Below are 24,878 nucleotides of genomic sequence, written 5' to 3'. Positions count from 1 at the left end.
ATTCAGCTAAGGATATTAGCATCACTCACTCACAATAGCTGGGGAAATGAATATCTCAGTGCCAGAGGGAAGTTCTGGGTGGTGCACCAATGCATCAACTTCAGTCCACGTTTCATGATTGATGAATTCTTTTGCTTCATACAAGAAGTCCTGGAAATATCGCCTCCAGTGTTTTGGTCAGTCTCTTTTCTTGAATAAACGTACAAGGAGAAAGTTAGTGAGACCTGGGCCTCTAAACCTGTTCTCAAGGCCACACTTGAGATTCTTTGCCTCTTGTATTAAACCTGAACAAACATTTTTGGCCAACCTGATATATCATCAGAGTACCAAAGTTTTCCCTGCACCTATTGTGTACTAACAGCCTGCCTGCCAGGATGGTAATTTTTTTCCCTTGCTTGAAATGATCGAATGGCAGCTTAAAATTTAGAGGGACACTTGCTGTGCCCCTGGTGGAGAAATTCTCTATCTGGGACTGGACTCTAAATCACCAGAGTTCAGTGTTCTGGTAATATACAGCACACATTCCCTGAAATGGATCACTGAGTATGATAATAAACAGAGACACCCCTACCCCAACCCTTACTTCCTGCTTCCTGGGGAAAGAGCATCATATCATTATCATTAATACAGGGTGCATACCGTGTCCTGGAGAATAGCACTCTATCCTTGCATGGCATGATCTCCAAAAGGATAGCTCAGCTGAACCTTCAAGAGATCATTTTTGCATTTTATCAGCACAATGTTCTGGGTGGCACTGAATGTGACAGAGCCAACAAATCCCAGATTCATGTGTCCACTGCGGCACCTTTTTTTTTTTTGCTGGAAAATAGGTCTTTTACATTATGAGGGACTTTGTATAACAGGGAATATTATGAAGGAGTCTGTGTCAGTGGATATAACTTTCTATAAGTCTTTGATTGATGGTGCTGGTTAAGTTCTTGTAGTCAGGAAAAGCAAACCATCATTGGAATGTGTGTTAAACTACTGTAAAACAATCATACATTCCCTAATAAAAGTGTGGTGGCAGTTGCTAGTATGGTTAGTCACACTTCCATAGATTCAAATAGTAAGGAGACAAGTCAGGTAAATTTAGACATTTTACTACTCATGTTGTAGCAGGTGACCCACAAATTCCATTGGGGCGATGTGGATTGGAGTCCAGGTGGATACTGTGCACATAGCGGGACCGTGTCACAGCTGAGGAACACTGAGCTTAGAAATTACCCATTCCTATAAGAGGGGTACTGGCAAACCTGCCTATATTTCCTTCTAGAGTGAGACTTCATTCTTACTACCCTGTAATGTAAGTAAGCAGATCCCTGGGAGGGGAAGAGACAGTTTCTATCTTCTGGAATGTAAATGAACCTGAGAATTGAGTGCTAATATGTGGGCATAAAGGAAGATGAGAGAGTTATGGAGAATTGTTTCCCATCGATACAAAATAGGTTTTATTACATTCTCTTGGCCAAAATTTCAGTAGCAAAAGCTTTTACCTGCCAATTTCTACTGTACTAGCTCTTTTTCCCCTGGCCAAGGACCCAATGTAGGGGTTATAATAATTATCAAATATATCTCTTCCAATTTTACATTTAGAGTTTATATCTCAAGTGAACCCACTGTGGGTTTAACTGAACCAAGTCTCCTTTAATTACCTGGTCCCTATGCATCCTCCATCTATATAAAAGGACTTGAAAACACTTTGTGTCTATGGATATCAATGTCGAGTTGGATCCTATGTCTTTGAAATACTTGAAAATGTTCCTTTCTGAAGTGCATAGTTAACTAAATATAAGGTTGTAGTTATCATTGGAGCAGGAATGGGGAAAACATCACTATGCACATTTGTTGTGTGTTCCTCCTGGAAAGGTTCCACGTTAGATTTTGCTTCCTCAGAGCACTGCTAATTTTCAGGTTTCCTAGGAAACTAATTTTGAATCAGGAACATAGTTGGAATGCCTTTAGCATCAAGATTGTTGGAAGTAGTCTTTAGCAGAAGGGAGATGTACAGGTTTCCTATTGTTGCTGTAACAAATTACTATAAACTTATAGTGGCTTAAAACAACACAAGTTTCTTCTTTTATAGTTCTTTTACAGTTCTCAAGATGAGAAGTCCTAAAATGGGTCAGAAGGGCTACATTCCTTCTGAAGGGTCTAGGGGAGAATTGATTTTCTTGCCTTTTCTAGCTCTAAAGGGAACCTGTATTCCTTGGTTCATGGCCTCTTTCTCCACCTTCAATGCCAGAAATATAACATCTTCAAATCTTTACTCTTCTGTCGTCACAATGCCATCTGTGTCTGACCCTCTTATTGCCTTCTTATAAAGACCCTTGTGATTAAATCGGCCTCAATCATATAATCCAGAACAATGTTCCCATCTCAAGATCCTTAACCTTATCACATCCACAAAGTTCTTTTTGCCATGGAAGGTAAGGTATTTAAGGTTTGGGGGATTAGGATGTGGACTTCTTTGATGCGCCATTATTCAACATTTCACAGTCCACCCTCTGTGATATCTCAATGCATAACACATGAAACTGTGGGTAATTAATGATATTTTCTTTGACATCCCTAGTAAGTCATGATGGGGAACAAAGTGGATGGTTTCTGAAACAGCACAATTTCCTTACAAGTGAAATAATAATGAATCTCAAAATGTGGTTTAATGACACACAATTCTTTAAACTGGTGATACTTATTACCATTTTAGCACGGCAATGTTTATATTTAATCATTACAGTTTCTGCAAATGTTTCATAATGAGATATGATTTTCACATCACGTTTGTTGTGAAGCTTCTTTTATTTTTGAACTTATACAATAATAACTTAAATTTAAAAAACTTTTTCATAAATAACAAGTAGCTAATTTGTACTTAAATTACTTTTTCTTATTACATTTGTGCCTCTTTTCTTGTGTGTGGTTCATAAAACCCTTGTTCTTTCTGTAAAATAGAGTAGATTATGAAACAGATATATTATTTAAACATTAGAGTTAAACAGAATTAGTTAAGTAGAAGTAAATTTGGGGGTGGTTTGAATTTTTGAATTTTTTTTTTGTAAGTTTACCTTTTCCTATAATCACCCAGTTCTTAGTGCTTTTTTATGTTAATTTTTGTGTTACAAATATTAGTTTTTTGTTACATAAATTAACCCATTATTATAGGCTAGCAAAGTTCAAATGGTGGCACTTCTACTGGTCCTTCAGTTCCTTCAGTCTTCTGATGGACGACTTTACTGTGACAGCAGAAGTGGTGTTATAGGTCCGGGCACCACCAGCTACCATTTCATGCAGGAATCACGACGCCAGATGCCCACAGCTGGTCTCTTCATCTTGATTTTGCCACAGAAGGAGCAAGTGTACTTGGCGTGCTGGCTGATTTCTTCAGCATTTTCCTGAGGGAGGTACTATAATGGGTCCCATATTTGCTGAAAATTCCGGACTTCTTTATGCGTTAATCATGTCTCTCAACAAATATTAAATTTTTGAAAAGAAGGTGAAACAACACCCAAAGAAATGGAGAATCCATTTTAAAGGAGTTTCCAAAATATAAGCAGTACTTTTTATAATCATTCTCTATTCTGCACCATTAAAGTAAAGATAATAGATTCTCCATGTGAGTGACCCAGAGAAGACCACATTATCCTTATGATAATGCTGCAGTGATGTATGCAAAATATACTGCTAGGTGAGAGGCATATGGTTTAATGGATTGTCTGATATATTGATATTGTTAATACCTTCGATTTTGATCCTAAAGTGAAAGAGAGCTTATAGATCCAGAAATTTGGTGAACTTTCATAATATGTTCATGTTTATAGTTTTAGTTTTTTTGACTCATAAACTAACTTATGCACACTAGAAATATTTGGGTTTTCTTGTTTTCTAAATTTTTGATTAAATTTGAGGTTAAAAAGTTGAAACTGGTAACATTTAAAAGCCATGTCAGGAAAAAAAAAAAGACTTCAATTTCGACAGTGTGACTAGGAGAAAGTTTAGACTTCTAGGCACTGGGAAAATGTTGGAAACATAGATCTAAACTGAAATAAATGCATATACACTTTCCATATTCTTACTGTCAATGAAGAAACATAATTTTCCTTATTTTATATTAAATGGAATGGTTCTATAAATAACTTTTAGAACACGTATCTTCAAAGTTTCTAGGCAAGAAACTTTCAAAGGCAAGAAATATAATGAAATTTAAACCCCAAATAATTAAAATACTGACATCTTTTAGACACAAATTTCGACTTTTAAAATTATTACAGAGAATTATATTACAGAATATATATCATTTTATATCTGCTTAAAAAATCAGTCTAAACTTGTGTTTTAACATTTTTACTAATTAGATAATCGAGGTTCATAATGATCTTAAAATACAATAAGTCCCCTACATACAAATGAGTTCCGTTCTGAGAGTGCATTTGTAAGTCCAACAAAGTTAGCCTAGGTACCCAAGTAACACAATTGGCTATATGGTACTGTACTGTAATAGGTTTATAATACTTTTCACACAAATAATACATGAAAACAAACACAAAAAATAAAGAAAACATTCTTAATCTTACAGTACGGTACCTTGAAAAGTACAGTACCAGCTACATCCCACTGCTTTTACTCTTGCTTCTGGACATCCTGGATTTGAAATAAAAATGCTATACTACCCTACTATATACAGTACTGTATAGTAAAGTACACAAAAGCATGACCACTTGTAGAGGATGTGCGCACGTGACAATGTACACCAGACATGTGAACTAACTTACGTGATTGGACATGCGAATGCACATTCAAATCTTTGAAAGTTCCCAACTTGAAGGTTTGTATGTAGGGGACTTAATGTAATATAACAAATAATTAGCATTCAATGCTCTATGGCCTCCATATCTTTTTCACCAGGACTGATGTCTATGGCTTTGTTGTGTTTTGGGGCCAGTTCAATTCCATAGCTATTTGATAAGTGTTAAAATATCACTTCTAACTTAGATATGTTAAGGTTATGAGAGAAAGTATGTGCTCTGCTTCATGGAATTGAGACCAAAGTTTTGCATAAATAAACCAACTGGAGACCAATACAAGATAAAATTGAAAACAAAATAATAACTGATATTTATTGAAATATTTATATTGTTCAAATATGAAATGCTTTATAAAGGCTATATCATAAAGTATTCAAAAATTACAATGGGCTTTCAGTTCAAACAGTCCTCAGATTCACTTTCTGATGCGCCTCAGCCCAAGCTGTATTGCCTTGGACGGATCACTTATTTTCTCGCACTTAGCACACTGTATAATACATGTTAATCAATACATGCCAAAAATTGTATTACTGTTAGTGCTATTGTCTCTTTTAGGATAGTTTTGTTAACGTTAGTATTATAATTAGTATTATTCTCTGTTTTGGTATGTTAATCTATTCAGGAGTTGAATGAGTTAAAGGAGATAACTCTGAATGAAGGTTTTTCCTGGCAAAGGTGGTTATATGTTTCTTGTAGGACAGATAAGACTTGAGTAAGCGGATAGGTAGATGCACTTTATTGAACAGTTAATCATTTTGTGAGCACATACTACATGCCAGGCATTATGTTAATTCCTGAGAAAATCCAAGTACAACGATGCATGATCATTTTATTATCAAGGAATTTATAATCTGGGATAGAATGACATAAATGAATCAAGAATTAAAATGCATAGAGTATATTCAGGTACTATAGGAGCACAGATAAAGTGTGTCACTATTCAGATGGCTGGCCAGGGAATACTTGAAGCAAGAGGGATGGATGAGTTTACACTCAGGAAGAGAAAACAATCATGTGATGAACAGATGAAGCTTAGGAGTCCAAAATAACTGGAATTAAAGCAGAAGATTTGTTTCACAAAGAATTTCATTTGATAGATGTAGTTTGTGCATGATCTGAAATGTGGAAAAGAGAGTGTAGACACCGGAGTGTCAACGGGACTAAAAATTTTTAACAAAATATCTGAGCATTACACTACAAACATCTACAAAAATTCTTATCAAATTAGCTCCCAAAGAGAAAGGAAAGCCTATTATGCAGCTTTGTAGCTTTGCTACACCCTTCAAGAGAAGACATCTGGAAGTCACATGCATTTAGGGAGCTCGACTTTTTCAGCAACACTGGCCTATGTTAAAGTACCAATAGGTATTTTCTTAACTCAAACAACAACCTTCTCCTGGCCATTGTTCTACAGTCTGAATGCATTTTAGTGAATTAATCACTTAGCTAATAATCTCTTTGAAATGTAAAATGGAACATTTTTAAAATCTTTTTTTTATGTCTTTATTGGAGTATAATTGCTTTACAATGTTGTGTTAGTTTCTGTTGTACAACAAAGTGAATCAGCTATATGTGTACCTATATCCCCATATCCACTCCCTCTTGAGCCTCCCTCCCACCCTCCCTATCCCATCCCTCTAGGTGGTCACAAAGCACGGAGCTGATCTCCCTGTGCTATGAAGCTGCTTCCCACTAGCCATCCATTTTACATTTGGTAGTGTATATATGTCCGTGCTACTCTCTCACTTCGTCCCAGCTTCCCCTCCCCACCGCCCCCTACTGTGTCCTCAAGTCTGTTCTGTACGTCTGTGTCTTTATTCTTGCCCTGCCACTAGGTTCATCAGTACCGTTTTCTTAGATTCCATATATGTGCGTTAGCATACGGTATTTGTTTTTCTCTTTCTGACTTACTTCACTCTGTATGACAGACTCTAGGTCCACCCACCTCATTACAAATAACTCAATTTTGTTCCTTTTTATGGTTGAGTAATATTCCATTGTATATATGTGCCAAATCTTCTTTATCCATTCATCTATTGATGAACATTTAGGTTGCTTCCATGTCCTGGCTATTGTAAACAGTGCTGCAGTGAAAATTGTGGTACATGTCTCTTTTTGAATGATGGTTTTCTCAGGGTATATGCCCAGTAGTGGGATTGCTCGGTCATCTGGTAGTTCTATGTTTAGTTTTTTAAGGAACCTCCATACTGTTCTCCATAGTGGCTGTATCAATTTACATTCCCACCAACAGTGCAAGAGGGTTCCCTTTTCTCCACACCCTCATTTATTGTTTGTAGATTTTTTGATAATGGCCATTCTGACCAGTGTGAGATGATACCTCATTGTGGTTTGATTTACATTTCTCTAATGATTAGTGATGTTGAGCATCTTTTCATGTGTTTGTTGGCAATCTGTACGTTTATGTTCAATATTTCAAAAATAAGAGTTGGTTGTTTTGCTTCATGAATATCAATACAATTTGAAACTTTCAGCCTTGTGTCCCATGTGGAACAAAGTAGCACTCTTCCTCTTTCCCTTTGCATCCTCATATGTCAAAAGGACCTTAAAAAATAAATCTCTCACCATCATCAAACCTCTGTCAACATCGACAGAGACAAAAACTATAGGAGATATTATAAGGGCAGAAAGGTTTAGGGGACAAATTGTTCTGAAAGAATTTAGAACACAAATATCAGTCACGATCACATACTTTTCAGCATCTATATTACAAGAATATAACTGTACCATGAAGTCAGTTATATGACTTGAATAAATATAGCTTTGAAAGAGTAGGAACATTTTTCAGTTTTCTTAAAGCAGGTAATAATCTATCTCACATATCTCAGTAATTTGATTACTGCAGACAAAGTAGGGCCTTCAGTACTACATGAAGGATTCCCAGCTTTACTGATGTTTTTATGCATTTCAGTCTCTCTCCACATTAAGATACCAACAGAATTGTACATGCTTCTCACCTCATAAAGTGATCTTATTTATGGAGAAATTGTACCCTGCTAACAAAAGTCCCATTTTAGTGGCTCATAGAGAACAATGGGTTATTTCCTGATGGACAGGAAAAAGCATAGTGAGGAGAGCTATAACTATAAAATTAAGGGGAATGTGGCAAAAATTTTACTTGGTTAAGCAGATGTATCATCTTATAAAAGTTCCAAATTTAAGAAGTACAAAATACAGAAGAGAAGCTATACAAAATGCTTTATTTTGTGAAATTCAGTACATACCAGAAATTTCCTTATTATAACATTGCATTTTGCTTAATATTCTACAAGATACCAGTACCAAAAATTATTTCATATGAACATCTGCCACCAATGCATTTACTTTCTAGCATTACTATGATTAATTTTGATTATGTTATTTCAGCTTGTAGTTGTCATAAAATACTTTAGTTGAATTCGAATGAAGAAATATGTATTACTTCATAGAGAAGTCACTTCAGTTACAAAACTACAAGGGGTCACAACATATTTTACACTAAAGAGCACTAGAAAGAAAATTAATGCTTTTTTTTTCATGTATATAACTATGCTGTAAAATACAAAAATGGCCTAATGCATCTACCATGCAATATCCTTTCTACTTTACTTTGTTTGTGGGACATGTGCATTAGGTCTTCTAAATTTGTTTTCTGTGGGTTTTTCAAAAAATACACTTATTTGAAATTTGCAAACACATATTATTTTAAGTGAATTTCATATTTTTACTTTTTCATAAGAAGGAATTAAAGTATGAGCTACACTATCAGCTTGTATATTGAAATACATTGTGAGTTAAGATAACATTATTTCTGTTCATATGCAGTGTTGTTAGAATTCTGATATGTAAAAGTGGGTTTTCAGCAGCTCAGGCAGATTCTTGGGGAGACAGCAGGAGGTAGGTCACAGACTCAAGTTTAATAGTTCACCTAGGAATAATCAGGTTGATCTGTAATCCAGACGGGTATTTGAGTATTAAGATTAATTTTGTTAGATATATTTATTTCCATAGATTCAAATTGGACCACATCTGCTTCAAAATTTAGTGGCTTAAGAACCCAATTAGTAATTCACAGGATTCAGTGAGCATGAGACTGAAGCAGAGGAATTGGTTTATCTTGTGAAATTTTCTCTCTATGCCATGTATAGATCCTGCTATATTATCCGTAGTATATGAGAAAATAAGTGACCAGGGCACTCATATCACTGTAGAGAATATTTATTTTCCATCATTGTGTATACCTGCTCACAAATTATTTGATTAAGCTTTTACAATGCCCTATATCCATCAATAAGATGAAAACTTCCTATCATTTGACACTTCCTTTGGACAACTATTAATATTTCACTGCATCCTATTTTTTTCCATCATTTATATATTCACTTAATAATCCTTTCTCTAGGAAGGCATCATAACCCCTATACTATGTTTTAAATAGTGTTTTCTTCACTCTTCAGGAATTTAAAGTCCATCTCTGTATTATTCTTAATATAAATATTCCCTTTAAAATATATTGATAATAAAGAGATTATTCTGTCACGTGTGAAATTATACTAGTTGTGGTTATTTATTTTGTTTACCCAGTAGTGTTTTCAATGAGACCAGATCAATGATCTTTATTTTTAGAATAAGCAAAGAAATTACCAAAAGAAAAATAAAATATAACTAGAGGGATAACAAAATTTATGTCTCTTGATCCCAACTTTTTATGGTAATTATTAGTTAGCTTTACGTTGGGAAATTTAAGAGAGACTTTTAAAAATTATTTGGTCACTCCTTACTCTATTTACCTTTATATATGATTAAAGTAATGTTAGGGCTGGGAATATAATATTAAAGAAGACATAGACCCCGTCATTATCTTGACACAGATTTAAAAATCGGAAAACTACATTTACTAAAATTAGTGCATCAAGGAGTTTAAAACAGTTTATTAAATGTATGGGTGTAGCTGCAGTTCCTATCCAAAGCAGAGATAAAGGAAGATTCCAAGAGGAACACAGCAAATATGATAATTCTAAACCTCTTAATTCTAAAAGGAACACAGCATATATGATAATTCTAAATGGGTAAATGGCATTTAGTCAGGCATAAAAGTGGGGAGAAGAACCTGGAAATATCAGAGGCAAAGTCCTGTGGATGACACAGTTCGTCTGGAGCACAAAGACCTGTGTGGTTGGAATGCAGACTGGCAAGCAGAAGAGCTGAGAGGATTCATAGGAGAGAAAAAGGAGTCCGACCATGAAGGATATTTTAAACCATTCAAAGTCTGCCTATCTTTTAAGATTGTCCAAATGAAGGACCAATCAGACTAATGATGTTAATTTTGCCACCTATAATTCAGAGTACCTCGGTGTAGTGGAAAGAGAATCAGCAGGCACAAAGACCACACTTGATTTAATAATCAGTGGTTGGTTTCTTTTCTTACATATCAAATGTTTAGTTAACCTCTTTTTAATGGATTCTGTATGCACTATGAGGTATAGAGGCACAAAATTTTTAAAGTGTTGAGTTTGATGCATCTTTGAAATATCAGAATGTAGTTATTCAGTTCTCAGTTGTACGTTTGTGCATGAATCTCAGAAGAGACGTCTGGGCTGGAGGTAAAATGGTGGAAATTCTTGGAGCATCTAGGAGTCTGAATAAATAAACCCTATATTTTCTGCCTAAATTTGAAACCAGTTGAAATAGGAGTCACCTTTTCATATCAAAATGTAAGGCTATAACCTAATTGTACAAGTACAATGGTTATTTGAATAATAATTTTAAAAAAATAGACCCAGATAGCCTCCCATTATTTGGCAGTAGTTGAAGTCCATGGGTTTCCCCCATGAATGTCTACCCTGCTAAGCTTATCATATGGCTAAAAGGATATGAAAATGTATTTCTTCTTTGAGTAAACAGATCCCAAAATGAAGGAGGCAATGCAAACCCAGTTGTTTTCCCAAAACATCAATCATATAAGTTACTCCTCCTATTTTAGGCAGAAAGAGACCAACCATTGATCGACTGAAAGTTCCTTCACATGAAAGGAAAAGTCAAGGGTGCAGGTATTAAGTATTAAGCTCATAACAGTGGAAGTGAGCTTGTGATTGGTAATTCAAGTTATGGAAGTGATAAACTATTGGGAGAAAATCACATAAGAATAGAAAAAAACTTAACCTTAAATCATATTATAATGCAATGTAATAAACACATTAGTCTATGTTAATGGACTAATGGAGAGCATAAAGAAAGTGTGATAGCCTCAAATTTGTATATAATCAGTACCTAAGAGAATACATTCCTATATCTCAACCCCCTAAAGTTTTCCTTAAGTATTTAAGCCAGTGGACTTGGAACTCAAATGAATGTCTTTAACAATTTTATTTATCCTTTAGTTAACTATTCAGTTCAATAAATATTTATTTAGTGTCTACTATGCTTTAGACACAGAAATAAGTTTTTGAAAAAATAATAAATATATAAAGCATATATTTTCTTCCATTGAACAGTTTAATGGGGAACTAGGACAAAAACAAAAACAAAAAAATGTATAATATTTTAAATATTGTGATGGGGATGTATAAAGTATTGTGTGATCACACAGATAAGGAAGACCATGTAATTACTGGAGGACAGGATATGCTTCCTAGAAGAAGTAATTTCTAAGGAGAAATTATAAACTATTTTGGTTAAAGGAAATCATGGAAAAAGTCAGTGTAGTGTGGTAAGAGTGTCCTATATGAGAGGAATGATTTGGCTCTCATTGGCCAAACTCCACTAGAAGCCATGGGACCCCAGAGCTGCAGTCCACAGAGAGCAGCCTTCAGCAGACAGAGCAGGGTGGACAATGGCGAAAAGCAGCTTTGGAAGGATAAAAATCATACTACCCAGATAAACATAACATGCATCAAACTGCCTACCTTGACTCTATTGGCACTATTTTCCCTCAGGAATCAAAGAGGAGTCTTGGGCTTCCCTGGTGGCGCAGTGGTTGAGAATCTGTCTGCTAACGCAGGGGACACGGGTTCGAGCCTTGGTCTGGGAGGATCCCACATGCCGCGGAGCGACTAAGCCCGTTAGCCACAACTACTGAGCTTGCACATCTGGAGCCTGTGCTCCACAACAAGAGAGGCCACGATAGTGAGAGGCCCACGCACCGCGATCAAGAGTGGCCACCGCTTGCCGCAACTAGAGAAAGCCCTAGCACAGAAACGAAGACCCAACATAGTAATCAATCAATCAATCAATAAAATAAATAAATCTTAAAAAAAAAAAAAGAGGAGCCTTTTCCTTTACCCTAGTCGGTACTCTGGTGCTTATGCAGAGAAAAAAGTGCAATTCAACCTCCAACTTCCAGGGAAAGAAGAGTGTCTAAGATACTGTTAACTTGCAGCTGATCTGTGGTGGCTCTGTGCCACCAAAGAGCTTACTAACTCTTGACCAAGATAAGAATGAAATGTTATATTAGTGATTTATTTTGTGCTCCTTAAAGCCCTAAAATTCCTCTGGAGCCATTACAACGTTGTTTATAGAAATGTGTAGCTGGATAATGTGTAACTAATTTAAACAGTTACGCAATCTAGTTTTGCTATGTGACTGATGGAGTATTAAAACAAAAACAAAAACAAAATCAAAACAAAAAGCCCTCAGTAACGTTTAGCCTCAGCTTCCCTGATGCCAAGGTATGTTACAGATATCTTCAAGGTTTGTGATGTTGAGATGAAACATGTGCTGAGAGAATGCGAGGAGACCCTGCAAATCTTTGCCTGAATGTCTGGGACCTCCTTGATGTTTACCTGTGTTTTGTTTCTCCTGCTCTATCGTACACATTGCCTTTAGTAAAGCCTCACTGGAGGCTTTAATAAAAGCCATTTTGTGTGGTCACATGAGCCTTTTCAGTAATCACATGAGCCCTTTCAATAATTCAACCCAAAATGAACATAGTGTAATTGCTGCAATGATATATAATAATAATAAACATCTTTTCATTGAATAAATGAATCAGTGAATTAATGAGTGAATAAATGAATAAGGAGTGTCAACTATTTTGTACAGATACTAAGTGCACAAATGGGGTAGATTCAGTGAGTTCATAGGGGAATTTATTATTATTAGCATTTAGGTGATTTTAAATCCTGTTGCTTATTCCTTTCTTTTAATGATCTCATGTCTACATCAAAGAATATATATAAAGGATCATAGTACTGAATTTTCATAAAAGTTTTATTTATGTGTTTAGCAGGGTGGTGCAGTAAAAATGATTTTTTATAATTTATTACATACTAAATAAAGTTTCAAGGCACATATAAAATAATGTGAACTGTCTTTGTCACCGTTTATGTAGGTTAATGCCAGATGAAACCAGGACTCTGATTATTAAATGTCACGTAACCTCATGGTGCCAAATCTTTGCTGACTCAGTTGTCAGGCTGACATATATTCTACCTAATACAGACTGCCCATAGTTGGACTCACTAAATGCTTTCCATACCTCTTCTCTACCATTCATTCTTCAACCTGTCTTTAGAACCTACCAAACCATGAGCTAGATGTTGGTGATACAATAATTGAAAACAAACATATTTCCTATGCTTGTAGAGTAGACTAGTGATGGATACAGTCGTTTCGACATATAATTTCAATATAAAATTTGAAATGAATGAAAATGAAATATGTTTTGAAAGTAAAGGGTCCTCAAATTCTTTTCTGAACCAAACTGGCCTTGCTTCAGCATTGCCCCATGATTGGGTTTGGTATTTCTGAAAAAGGACCCTCCTCTTTGCTCAGCTTGGCTTCCCTGCACACGTACTCTGAGTTCATGGACTCACAGATCATTCTGAGTTCCTCCTCTTCTTGACTCAAATCTCGTTTATAAAGGAAAGATGATTTAAAATCTCTTCTCAAGTAACTCATTAGTTCTTGCTATTGGAATAAATGGATTTAATCTATTTGCTTTTAATATGATTTTAAAATTTTCAATATTATCTTTTACAAAATAAAAGCAGATACATTCCTAACAAATTTTGTTAACAAAGTTGATGTCTTTATTCCTAGTTTAGGTATGTGTGATTGAAAGCGAATTCCTTTAATTTCTGGATTATAAGTAAAAGATCTCTTAGAAATTTGACACAAGACGGTATGACTGAAGGCTAAGGATAATACCTAGAAGTTGAACTGAAACATGGAAGGAAAAGCAGACAAATAAATATCTGCCAAAAGTATACATAGGAAAAGGCATCCAGACAGGATCCAGTTTAAAAAAGAATAAACCTAAAGCCAGGATTTAAGAAGTAGGAACTTAAATACTATTGATGGAATAGAGGGTGGGTTTCTTTTTAGTTCCTTTGGATGAATGTTGATATACTTTGTCCTACTATAGTCAGATACTTAGATGACCTTTCCACAAAAGAAAAGCAACGTTGAAACCATGTTCCAGAGTGGCTTGCACCTGCTCAAAATTGGGTTACACAGTATTAAAGGTTTAAACCATATAAAGAAAAGTTAGAGACTCTTCCATATTCAAAGCTTTCCCCTCAAAATGAGTATGATTAATAACTTCTCTCTTTTGCTTTGATTGTTGCATGTTTCAATGTTATAGAAATTCAAGACAAGATCTTAAGGTGTCACATCTTTTCCCCATATGAAGCTGAGAAAATCTGCCTATGGTATTGATGCTGGGAGGATATCTGAATCACATGCTTGAGAGCTAGGCTTATTGTTCTAAATATAATTTGACAGTTAAAATGGAGCTGACTAGAGAAAAAGCTAGGATTTACATTTCATTTTAAAACTCCTTAGTGAAAATATGTAGTCAGGACAACTATAGACTCTAAACTGCTATTTTGATTCCAATAATGCCTGGTTCCAAGATGTCAGTAATCTCCCCAAGGATAATAGAGTGAATACATAATTAATATTATCAAAATGTTAAATATAGTATTTATCACTACATTGCTAAAAGAACCATAAAGATAATTAAGGACAAGTCTCTAAAGGCAAAAAATAAATAAATAAATAAATAAACAAAGAAACAAAAAAGAAACCCTCCATTTCTCATTAATTATCTATAGATATTTTAGTCTCAATTATATTTAGAGGTCTTTAAATGTGTGTGCCAAATGTGAATGATATAATTCTGTATATCAAATGCTTTGGCTGCATAAATTGTAAATAGATGGTTTAACTTTAAATCTTTAACCTAGGGGCCACTCCAGAAGCCTGTGTTGCTGCACTAGGCCTTTGGCCTCCTGGAAGGCATTAGACTTCCTTCCCAAGAATGGGAAGTTCACTATTTCTGACCTTTGGGAGGTCCAGCCCCTGCATAGCCCTTGGGCCAGAGCCTGATCCCCCACACCTGGCTTGATTACTGGGTGAGGCACTGCTGCACTGTGACTTGACTGAGGCATCGAATTAGGGTTTGTTTGATAGGTGATGTGAGCCAGACTCCCCCTCTGGGATGAGGGGTCTCTGGCACTCAGGGGACCCAGGTGTTTCTCATTCCAGGACTCCTTTGCTGGTCCATACAACTTCCGAGTTCTCTCCAGATCTGGCTTCTTCTAGGAAAAGTGGTCAGGGCATCGGTGACTTGAGCCTGATTCTGCCTTCCTCTGAGCTGCCCCTGAATGCTCAGTGCATCCTAGCCCAATCTCTCCCTGCCCCTCCATCCGGACCCACACTTACTCTCCCCACTTCCCACCATACAAGAAGCTACAATGTGCACCCTGTGTGCTCAAAAACAAAAACATTTAAAAAACTTTTTTAACCATTTTGAATTCTATATAATGGTTTTGTCTGTATATCTTTGTGATTTTAAGACATTATGAATAGCATACCTTGAGAGTACAGACAAGATGCCCTTAATTTAGGGAGAGCTGGCACCTTGTTTGAAGGACAGGCTTTGGTAACGAAACAGAATGCAAAGTGATTCTAGAGAGAAAGTGTAGCCAGCACAAAGACAAGAGATGAGAGAGTTTCCTATATTTAGGAAACTGCAATATTTGGCACATAGTAAATGCTTAGTAAGTATTTGCTGTAATTATGGTTTTATTTTTATTGAAATTGTTTTTATTACTACAGCTGGAGAGAGTGTATGGGAGACAGAGAAGTTAGAGATCTAGCTAGAACAATAGTTGAAAAGCAAATAACAGACTTTAAGAATATTATACTTTTCTACATAGATTTTCTAGAGCAGCTAAAAAGAAATGCATAGGGTAGTGAACTGACCAGACACACTGTAGAAGGCTGTAGTGGAATAGACGAAAGTAGAGTAGAACTGCTTATTATAAGTTTTATTGTAGTGATCTAATAAGACAGTGATTGTAACAGCAATAGAGAGGATTGGAGAAGGTATTAGTATTTTGGAAGGTAAATGAAGGAAGGGGATTAGCTTTTTGTGAGGGATGAAAGAAGGAGAGGTAGAGGAAGGAATTATGAATGAGTTCCGATATTCAGGCTTGTGTAAGTGCGTAGATGATTCTGTTACTTATAGTTATGGATACAGCCCAAGAACTATCATGGTTAGGGAAGAAGGTGTACATTATATTTTGATCATGCTTATTTTTAAGTGCCCAAGTGACCTCTAAGGGAAGACATCATCTATGTGAATATAAGTACAAATCTGGGGAGTCTTCAACATATAAAAAGCTCTTAAAGCCATGAATGTGACAGCATCTGTGTAGAGGATGTAGAGAGAAAAGTAGGAAGACTGAGAGCTGACCCCCTCCCTAATACCAATATTTATTTATCATAGAAAGAATATTGAAACTACACACACACACACACCCAGAGCTTAAAAGTAATAAAAGAAACAAACTGGACAGAACACTGCCCTAAAGCTGACATAGAACATTTTGAGGAAGAAGAGGTAAGTATTTTCAAATACTGAAAAGACAAGGTAAGGACTGGAAAGTGTGCATCAGACATAGCAAAGAGAAGAAACTGTATTTTCCTTGGAAATGTCTGGTTGAAAGATAGTAAAAAACAGCCATTAGTTTGACCAAGACATTCTCAACCCTAGTAGGGACTGCATCAGCCTGGAGGAAAAGGAGCCTTTTTATGCTGAAGGCAGGGATAGCTATTTGAAATCCATCTGCCAAGAAATGGCACCATTTTCTAATTGGCACTAAAGCTATCTTATATGCTAACAGGGGGTCTGTTGGCATATTGTTTATAATTATCACTGTGGGAGTGGATGAAAGGATATAGATTAAAATAAAGGGATGGAGAATATGAAAAGCAATAATAAATCAGGCCAAGGCCAGAACTTTGGAAAGAAATATTTAAGGGGCACATATAGAAATAAAAGATCCAGACAAGAAAACTGAGGAGAAATGCTCAGAGAGATAGGGAGAAAACAAGGACAAAATAACATCCAGAAGGTCAGAGGTCACCTTGGGTGTGATTTGATACCCATTTGGAATAGCATTTTCCATGTAAATTAATCCACATTAAATTAATTTCCTCCTCTTTCTCCACTTTTCAAATTGAGTGCTTTCACCAGCCCAGACAGCTCTATGCTGACCCCTTTTGATATTTGCCTGCTACAACTCCTGCAAATTACAATTGTGAATTTAGTTCAACTTTAAAAAGTCAGAACCTGACAGCTCATACTGATTTTTACCATTAAGTAAGTGTACTGATTGCTACACTCTTTCCTTCTAAGACATGTAATACTGTTCATGAATCTCAGTCACCTATGGTTGTGCTAATCCCTGCTATTTCAAGTTCTGCTCATTTTTAATTTCTAGTGGTATCTCCCACAAGGTTAACATCAGTGAAGTCTTGAGTGACATGAATGAAGCAATCAGGATATTAGATTTCCCGGGGATTCAAAATTAGTCTAACTTATATAGGCCTGGTATCTTTGTACTTGGAGAGAACTCTAGATATCTGAGCACCCACTGAAAAATGCCTCCAGAGAGTGTGCACTTTATTGAGATATGGAACTGTTATGGGGGGTTATGGGGGACATGGGAGCGTATCTGAACATGAAATAATAATCTTCTGATGCTCCTAAGCCTTCCACTGCCCACCACCCAGAAAATGAGGTTAAGAGAGTTACTATTATTGTTATAACTACTGACACTTGTTTACTGAGATTATAAGAATAGTGTAAAGTAGCTGTTATTTGTAAATCTCCACTGGTAGACAACATTCATTCCCATTTTACCACTAAACTTAAACTGGAAACAAGGTGTGTTAATTGTTTTCTATTTTAAATTAAGATATTAGCTAGTTTTGTCTGAACCCTAAAAATATTTTGGCAGACTTAGTATTTTACCAGACATTCAATTAAGGATTGAATATTGCTCTTGAATCATTATCGTTATTTATTTTTTTTAGTTCACAGCAATGTATTTCTCACAGAACAAAATAGCCTCTTCAGCTAACTAGAAGGGCAAAAAGCCAATGGAAAAAAGTCACCAAACTGTGTGCCTTATTTCACCCTCTCTCAGCTCTATACAGACTTTTTTATCCTTCTTTTAAGTTATCAGAACCAGCAGAACAGATTTTTAAATAGTCTATCTCCAGCTGTCTCCTTGTTTGGATCCCTGGATGATTTCTCTATGTGAAATGTCTTTCATCTTTTTTCAGGTGAAAGGTTTATTTGTAGATTTTCTACAAACGAAACCAACTAAAATCTCCTAAGCTCAGAAATGAAGCTTAAAATCTTTTTGAAGGAGGCTGCCTCCTCATAGCTGCTCAGCTGTGGAGCACTCACTGAGGCTCTGGTACCCACCACTCAGACAAGGGGCAGGTGCCAATTAAAAGGAAGCCAAGCAGGTAGGACACACATAGGCAACAAGGTACCTCTTCCCTTTACTTTGCCAAATAGATACAACCTGGCCAACGAAAGAGTGCTAGGTGGAACAATGACACTCTTCACAGGTTATCAGAGGATATTGGGCCAGAACTAAACACATATGATCAAATTTGCCTTTGGTCCCCTAGATTCTTCTTATTTCCCCTTTTTTGCGCTAGCATATTTCTCTGTTCCCATAGGACTACTTCTGGCTTACCAATGAACTCATCATTTCCCCCTTCTTTTCTCATTACAACTTGTTAATCAGTAAAAAATGATGATATATTCATTCATTCACTTTAGGATGAAAATTATGCATAAGGTTTAATCTCTTTTATGGTAATTTGCCATTTTGTATGGGATAATATTTAAGGCCAAAGTAAAGCATACTAATAATGGACTATCTGGCAACATCAACAAAGTTGAAAAAATATTTGGGGAACATTGTAAATTCCCCAACATTTAAAATTATTAATTTATTCTATACATAAATTGTATACACACATACATAATGCTAAGTAGTTGTGTGCGTGTGCATGTGTGCATGTATGTGTATGGTAGTGATGGTAATGGTGGTATGCAAAATGAGCATTTGGCAATTTATTTCAGTAAAAACAATTCTTAATATTCTGAAGAGAAAATACTAAGTGGTGTCTCCTTTAGTTAGAGTTTCTCTCTTTCTATATTAATTTTCACTGACTTTCATTTCAGTCAGTATGACATATCAGACATCCTAAATGACCTTCTCACTGAAAGCAACTAAAACCACTCAGTAAAATACTTTAAAAATATTTAAAAATGGAACGCTGTTCTGGCAAGAAAATAAGAAATTCCAGGAGGCTAAACACTAAGAGATCAGGAAACCTGGGACTTGAGCAGGAGGCGAGAATGTTCTGAAGGTGGCTTTGCATTGAGGGTATCTGCCAAATGCTTGAGCAGCAATTACACAGGGTCAGATAATTGAAAGGATTCATAATACTCCATGGGGTATATACTCACTAAGGTAAAATATATGGTACAGCAGGGGAAAGAAAAGCACAGGCAAACGTCAGACTGGTCCAAGACATATATACAGCTCCCAGAGTCCTTTCTTAATTATACAACTCACACTTTGTCATCAGATTTTTAATCACTACAGGGTGGGGAGGGAGACTGTACCTAGGTCTCAGGGGCATCTTTGCTTCATCGAAGGAGGAGGGCTTTTACACTCCTCTGTTAATGTAACAGCGAAATCCAAGAGAAACAAACAGAAACAAGGTGCAAACCATCAATCTGTTCACTTTCTATAAACAGTGCTGATAAGCTGGTGCAACTTGCCTCCTGGTTTGTCTCAAATCCCAGCACAGAACTACACTAATCATTAGTTAGTACAAAGTAGTTAAGTTTGGCCTAGGGTTACACCAAGCCTCCAGGCACTTCTGGAAGTAAGCATGAGTTTGCTACAGATTAGCTGAGATTACTTCTATACTTACACAAGTTACAATTTTTGAGGACTCTATGGGAATCAAAGGACAGAAGGTAAAGTCTTGGGTTAGGCAAACTTGTGGGGAATCTAATAGGAAACAATTTACATTTAGCCAGAACCCACATGTTACCTTCTCCTTGTAAGGATGAAATAGAAATACATTGGACATATGTAAAGAAAGAACAAAAAAAAATGTGTCTCAACTGGGCCCTTGGAGGAAGGGAGAAAGTCTTCGCTGGGGATTCATAATTTTATGACCCTCATTTGAATTTGTGGTCTAAACGTGGTGAAACAAAAATTTATTTCTGGAGGAACCAAAATAATTCTTTATACAAGATTCATTCCTTCATACAAAAACCAAAATAAATCTCACAGTCCCATGAGCTCTAGAATCACAAAGCACACAAGGAAGCAAAGAACAATGAATGTTAGCCAGCAGAAATAGCAGGCAGCAAATACACATATACTTAAGATATTGCAGTTTATTAGACACAGGGCATGAAATAAATATGTTTATTTTGTTTGAAGAAACAATGTAGCTGTTACTTTAAGGATACAATATGAGAAAGAAACAAAATGTCATAAAAAATTGTCCGCGTCTGTGGGCAGTGAGGAGGGGAGCCGGCGGCCTGGACCTGCCTCCCTCAGTGTAGCTCCGCCCCACAGGGCCCCAACAGAGGCTGAACCTGGGGGCTCTGAGCCCCACCACAGAGTGCATTTTCTTGTAGAGATCCTCTGCCACATAGCAGAAGAACATACAGAGGGTCTAGAGAAAAAAGGAGATAGAAAAAAGTGAAAAATAAATTAAGGGACTTGGAAGAGTGAAACTACTCAGCACACCGATATGGAATTTTAGAAGGAAAGAGCTAGAGGATGGGGAAACTCTATTTACAGGGAAAATGACAGAAGAGTCCAGAACTGATGAGAAAATGTTTAATATTTGGGCATCCCAATGAATTCCAAGCAGAATAAATAAAAGCAAATGTCACATAAAAATGTAGATAGCCAAAGTATATAGATGTTTGCTATTTTATCAAAACACTTTCTAACATATAGGTTATATATATACATCTGGATTCTGCAAATGATAGAAAATATAAAATGAATTACTATTTCATTAGTCTTAGCTGACCTTTTTTCAGTTTGTAGACTCTTTGCTTCCTATGCAATAATCACTTGTGAACAAAAACCAATATCCAGAGTTTGTTGAAGTAAAAATATTTCAATTGCTTCCTTATCAATATTCCACTTCTCAGTAGCAGGGTCAAAGACTTTATTCTTACAGAGCTGTAGGAGGAAATGTATTTTTTTAAAATTCACACAGAAGTGGAAATGACTTGTCATTTATCTTTTCCTCAGAACAGGTTTTATTTGGAGAGGAAAGCAAGATTTCCCTAAATGCCTTAAAAGAGGTTAGATAGTGACCAAAGCCAGCTAAGGGGTGAGAGTGGGGTGTGCTAGAAGAGGAAGGAAGGGATATTAAATGGAAACAATATTGCCCAGGAGACAAACTTCTTTCAAATGTTGGCCTGGGGATTAGTAGATCCGCAATCTTTAAAACAGGATAGTCACTGATGCTCAAAGCTAAGCTTGCTAGGTTCTTAAGAATAAAGCTTGCTATACTATCCTAATATAATCTTTGCATTGGTCAAGTGATAGAGAAAGCCTAACTTTAATGCCTTGACCCAGAAAAAGCTAATCTTTCCAATCAGTGCTTATTTCTTAGCAGATAGTGTCACTGTATCACGTAAGTACCAGGAATATAAATGATTGGTTTTGCGTATTATAACTGTTAACAGCCTTTGCTTGTCAAAACTACAGTGTTGCCCATAGTACTGTCACCACTTATTATTAATTTACCTTTCAAAAAGACAAAGGTACCGCATATACTAAACACAAAGCTAAAGTGACAGAGTCCTTTTTGCAACCCAAATAAATATATCACTGTCATTTAGCAATCCTCTGTGTTCAGTCGAATTTTTTTCTAGCACTACTAGGATGTTAAGGGAGGGTGAAAATAGAGACAGCTCATTGATGTCCCATGCATACATCTATACCACTTTAATCTTGCACGTAAAAAGGTCAAGCATAAAATTATTTGCTTGGAGCAGCTGTCCTCAGAGATTCGAATTAACATAGATAGAGATTACCACAAGGAAAAAAGTTAATTTTACCTTAATTGGTTTAAGCCGGGTCCCATCCATACTGAGAGGATGAGGTTACAAAAGACTAGAAACTGCTAGGTTGACAGAAAGGGATTAATTCATGGGCTAGCGTCAGGTTGTTGACTAATAACATATTGATCGTATCTATAAGATATGCAGAGCGTCTGTCAGGAAGAGAGACACTTTGGAATTGAAGATCGCTAGCCTATCTGACATGATCAAAGTTAGATTAATATTATTAAGGAGCTGCAAGTGAGCTGCCTATTGCCTTAGCAACCACAGACATTTGCTACATGTGTCTGGGACTGACCATCATGAACAGTAGCGGTACTTGTCGGTCAGAGGGAAATGACTGATTTGTGTGGCTGCCTCCGCCCGCCCCTTTTTGTCTTTAATATGTCCCAGCAGACATATTGAACTACCACGGCTTAATCCTAGTGGAGCCTGCAGGTGGTATTGTCCTTGCATTGAGGAGTTATTAAATTCTTAAGGTCACCATAAAAAAGATTCCATTAAATTGAGTTAATAAAAACATTGGGCAAAGAGCACAGATGTCAAAGCTTTGGGAATTGGAATGTCTCTTATGATATCAGGCTAAAAGAATAATTTAAATTACACTATAAAATAAAGAAGATAAAAATTCTGCATTCTTTCATAAGTGTGAAATTTTTGCAGCTAATACACGTGTGTGTATGTGAACACTTGTATAGGATACTCATTTCTTTGAACGTTTTATATGCCGTTCCATGTATGTATTTATTTCTTTTCTTCTTCTTCTTTTTTTTAGTTGAGACTAACTTTGTTTAAAAACTGAGACACCTGGAAAATAGCACCTGAGAGTAAAAACCCGGTGAATTTCTGGGAATTTTTATATGTGTGAAAACTGATTTTTTTTTAAGGAAAAAAAAAAAAAAAAAGATGAAGGGAAGCCTGACACTTGATTTAGGATGACTCTGATACTTGATTTAGGATGGAGGATGTGGACTAGAAAAAGTCTTTAGCATTTAGTTTGAATGATGCAGCTACTGAGATACTCCATTATACAGCCTATACACAAAACTGCACTCATGGCATAATATGTGTGGAAGTCCAGCTATTCCCTATGCATCCCACTTGCCTGGGGGTTTACAATATCCTGCTTCTGCTGCCATTTCCTATGGAAGAGGAAACAGGATACATTAGCGTGGTAGTATTGTGATAAAGATCCTAAGAACTGAGGGAATCACTACTCTGTCCAATTACTAAATTTTAATATTCTATATTTTCAGAGAAAATTAAAAGAGGAATCTTGTGGAGAGCATATGACTTTTTGGAATGAATTTACCAAACTATTTTTAATGATTGAAGCCGAATCTGGACTCTGTACCCTGACACGGAATTAAATCTTGGAGACAGAGTTTTGGGTGAAGTAGAAAACAATAGCTTTATTGCTTTGCCAGGCAAAGGGGGCCATAGCGGGCTAATGCCCTCAGGACTGTGTGTACCATCTGGGAGGGGGTAGTGAGAAGTTTTATGGTGAAGGTTCGAAGAGGCTGTGATCAGCTCCTGACATTCTTCTGACGGGTTGGTGGTGAGGTAAGGGGGAGTCGGCATCACCAGCCTTCTGGTTCCAACAGGTCTGGGGTCTCTGTGCCTGTGGGAGGCTTGTGGGCAGCACGCCGTGGTTAACCATTAACTTCTCTCAGCTGGTGGGGCTTTCAGTAGCTGCAAAACAGCAGAAAGATATTGTTGCGTGTATCCCTTGGTGGGAAACCAGGACCCTACCCCAAGCCTGCACTGTTGTTTCTCTTGACTGTTCCTCCCTTGCCTCACATCCCCTGCCTTCCCCAATTAACAGCTGTTTGAACCTGCCCCTTGGAACTCAGGGAAGGTCGTGGAGGCTGAGTGAAGCCTATTTCCTATAATCAAAGAAATGGGGGACACAGGAAGGCTTTTGTGCCCAGGAGCCCCACAGGGTCCTGCTCCGTCAGTGATCTACTCTAGAAGTGATTGCTTTTTTTTTTTTTTCCTTTTTCTTTTGTGTGTCTTTGCACAGAGCCACCTGGGCGGGCGGTGGAGAGGGTGTTGGCAGTGGTTTGAGTTCCGGTGTGGTCTCTAGTACTGGCGCAGGCGGCTCCTCCCCCAGCGCTGTGTCGTCTTCTCCGCCCCAAGCCACCGGCAGTGCCCTGGAGGTGGTCCCAGGTAAGTCCAGCGCTCTGCTCCCATCTAACCACTCATTTTTGCACGTCCCTCAACGCTTTCCGCTACATACTGTGTATGCTCGGTTTGTAGAAAAAAACGTTTTCGGTCATCTGCCACTTTGGCTATACTGCGCGTGGTAGAGGAAACGCCTGGCTCGCTGGGAGCCGTGGGCTGCTGAGGGGATGAGGAGCCCTCGGGCGGGTCAGCTGTACGGGCCTCCCAGGGCAAGGCAGAGCGGGCGGTGCCACCCAGCCCGAGACCATGGAGAACAGGAGGCTTCAGAGAAATGAAATGGGGGTTGTGGGGAGGGGCAGCGAGGGTCCCTGAACGTGGGGGACGGTGACAAGGGCGGGGAGCAGGGATGAGGTCACAAGTCAGTGGGCATGGCTGCCGGCTGGGGAGGGATCTTCGGCCGTTGGTAGTCCTTGAGGGTCTGCCGACGGAGGACCGCTGTGATTGGCCCCGGGGGACCTGTCTGGTGG

The 24,878-nt window shown here is 37.2% G+C and overlaps 1 pseudogene; it reads right to left on the bottom strand.

Moving 5' to 3' along the window:
• Positions 1-3,189: 3,189 nt before the first annotated feature.
• On the bottom strand, positions 3,190-24,420 carry LOC137760611 (large ribosomal subunit protein eL43-like; annotated as a pseudogene).
• Between the last annotated feature and the right edge of the window lie 458 nt (positions 24,421-24,878).

Source organism: Eschrichtius robustus, chromosome 3 (assembly GCF_028021215.1).
Source record: "Eschrichtius robustus isolate mEscRob2 chromosome 3, mEscRob2.pri, whole genome shotgun sequence".
Lineage (NCBI taxonomy): Eukaryota > Metazoa > Chordata > Mammalia > Artiodactyla > Eschrichtiidae > Eschrichtius > Eschrichtius robustus.
Note: the sequence above shows the minus strand (reverse complement) of the source record. Positions and strands in the feature narration are given on the sequence as shown.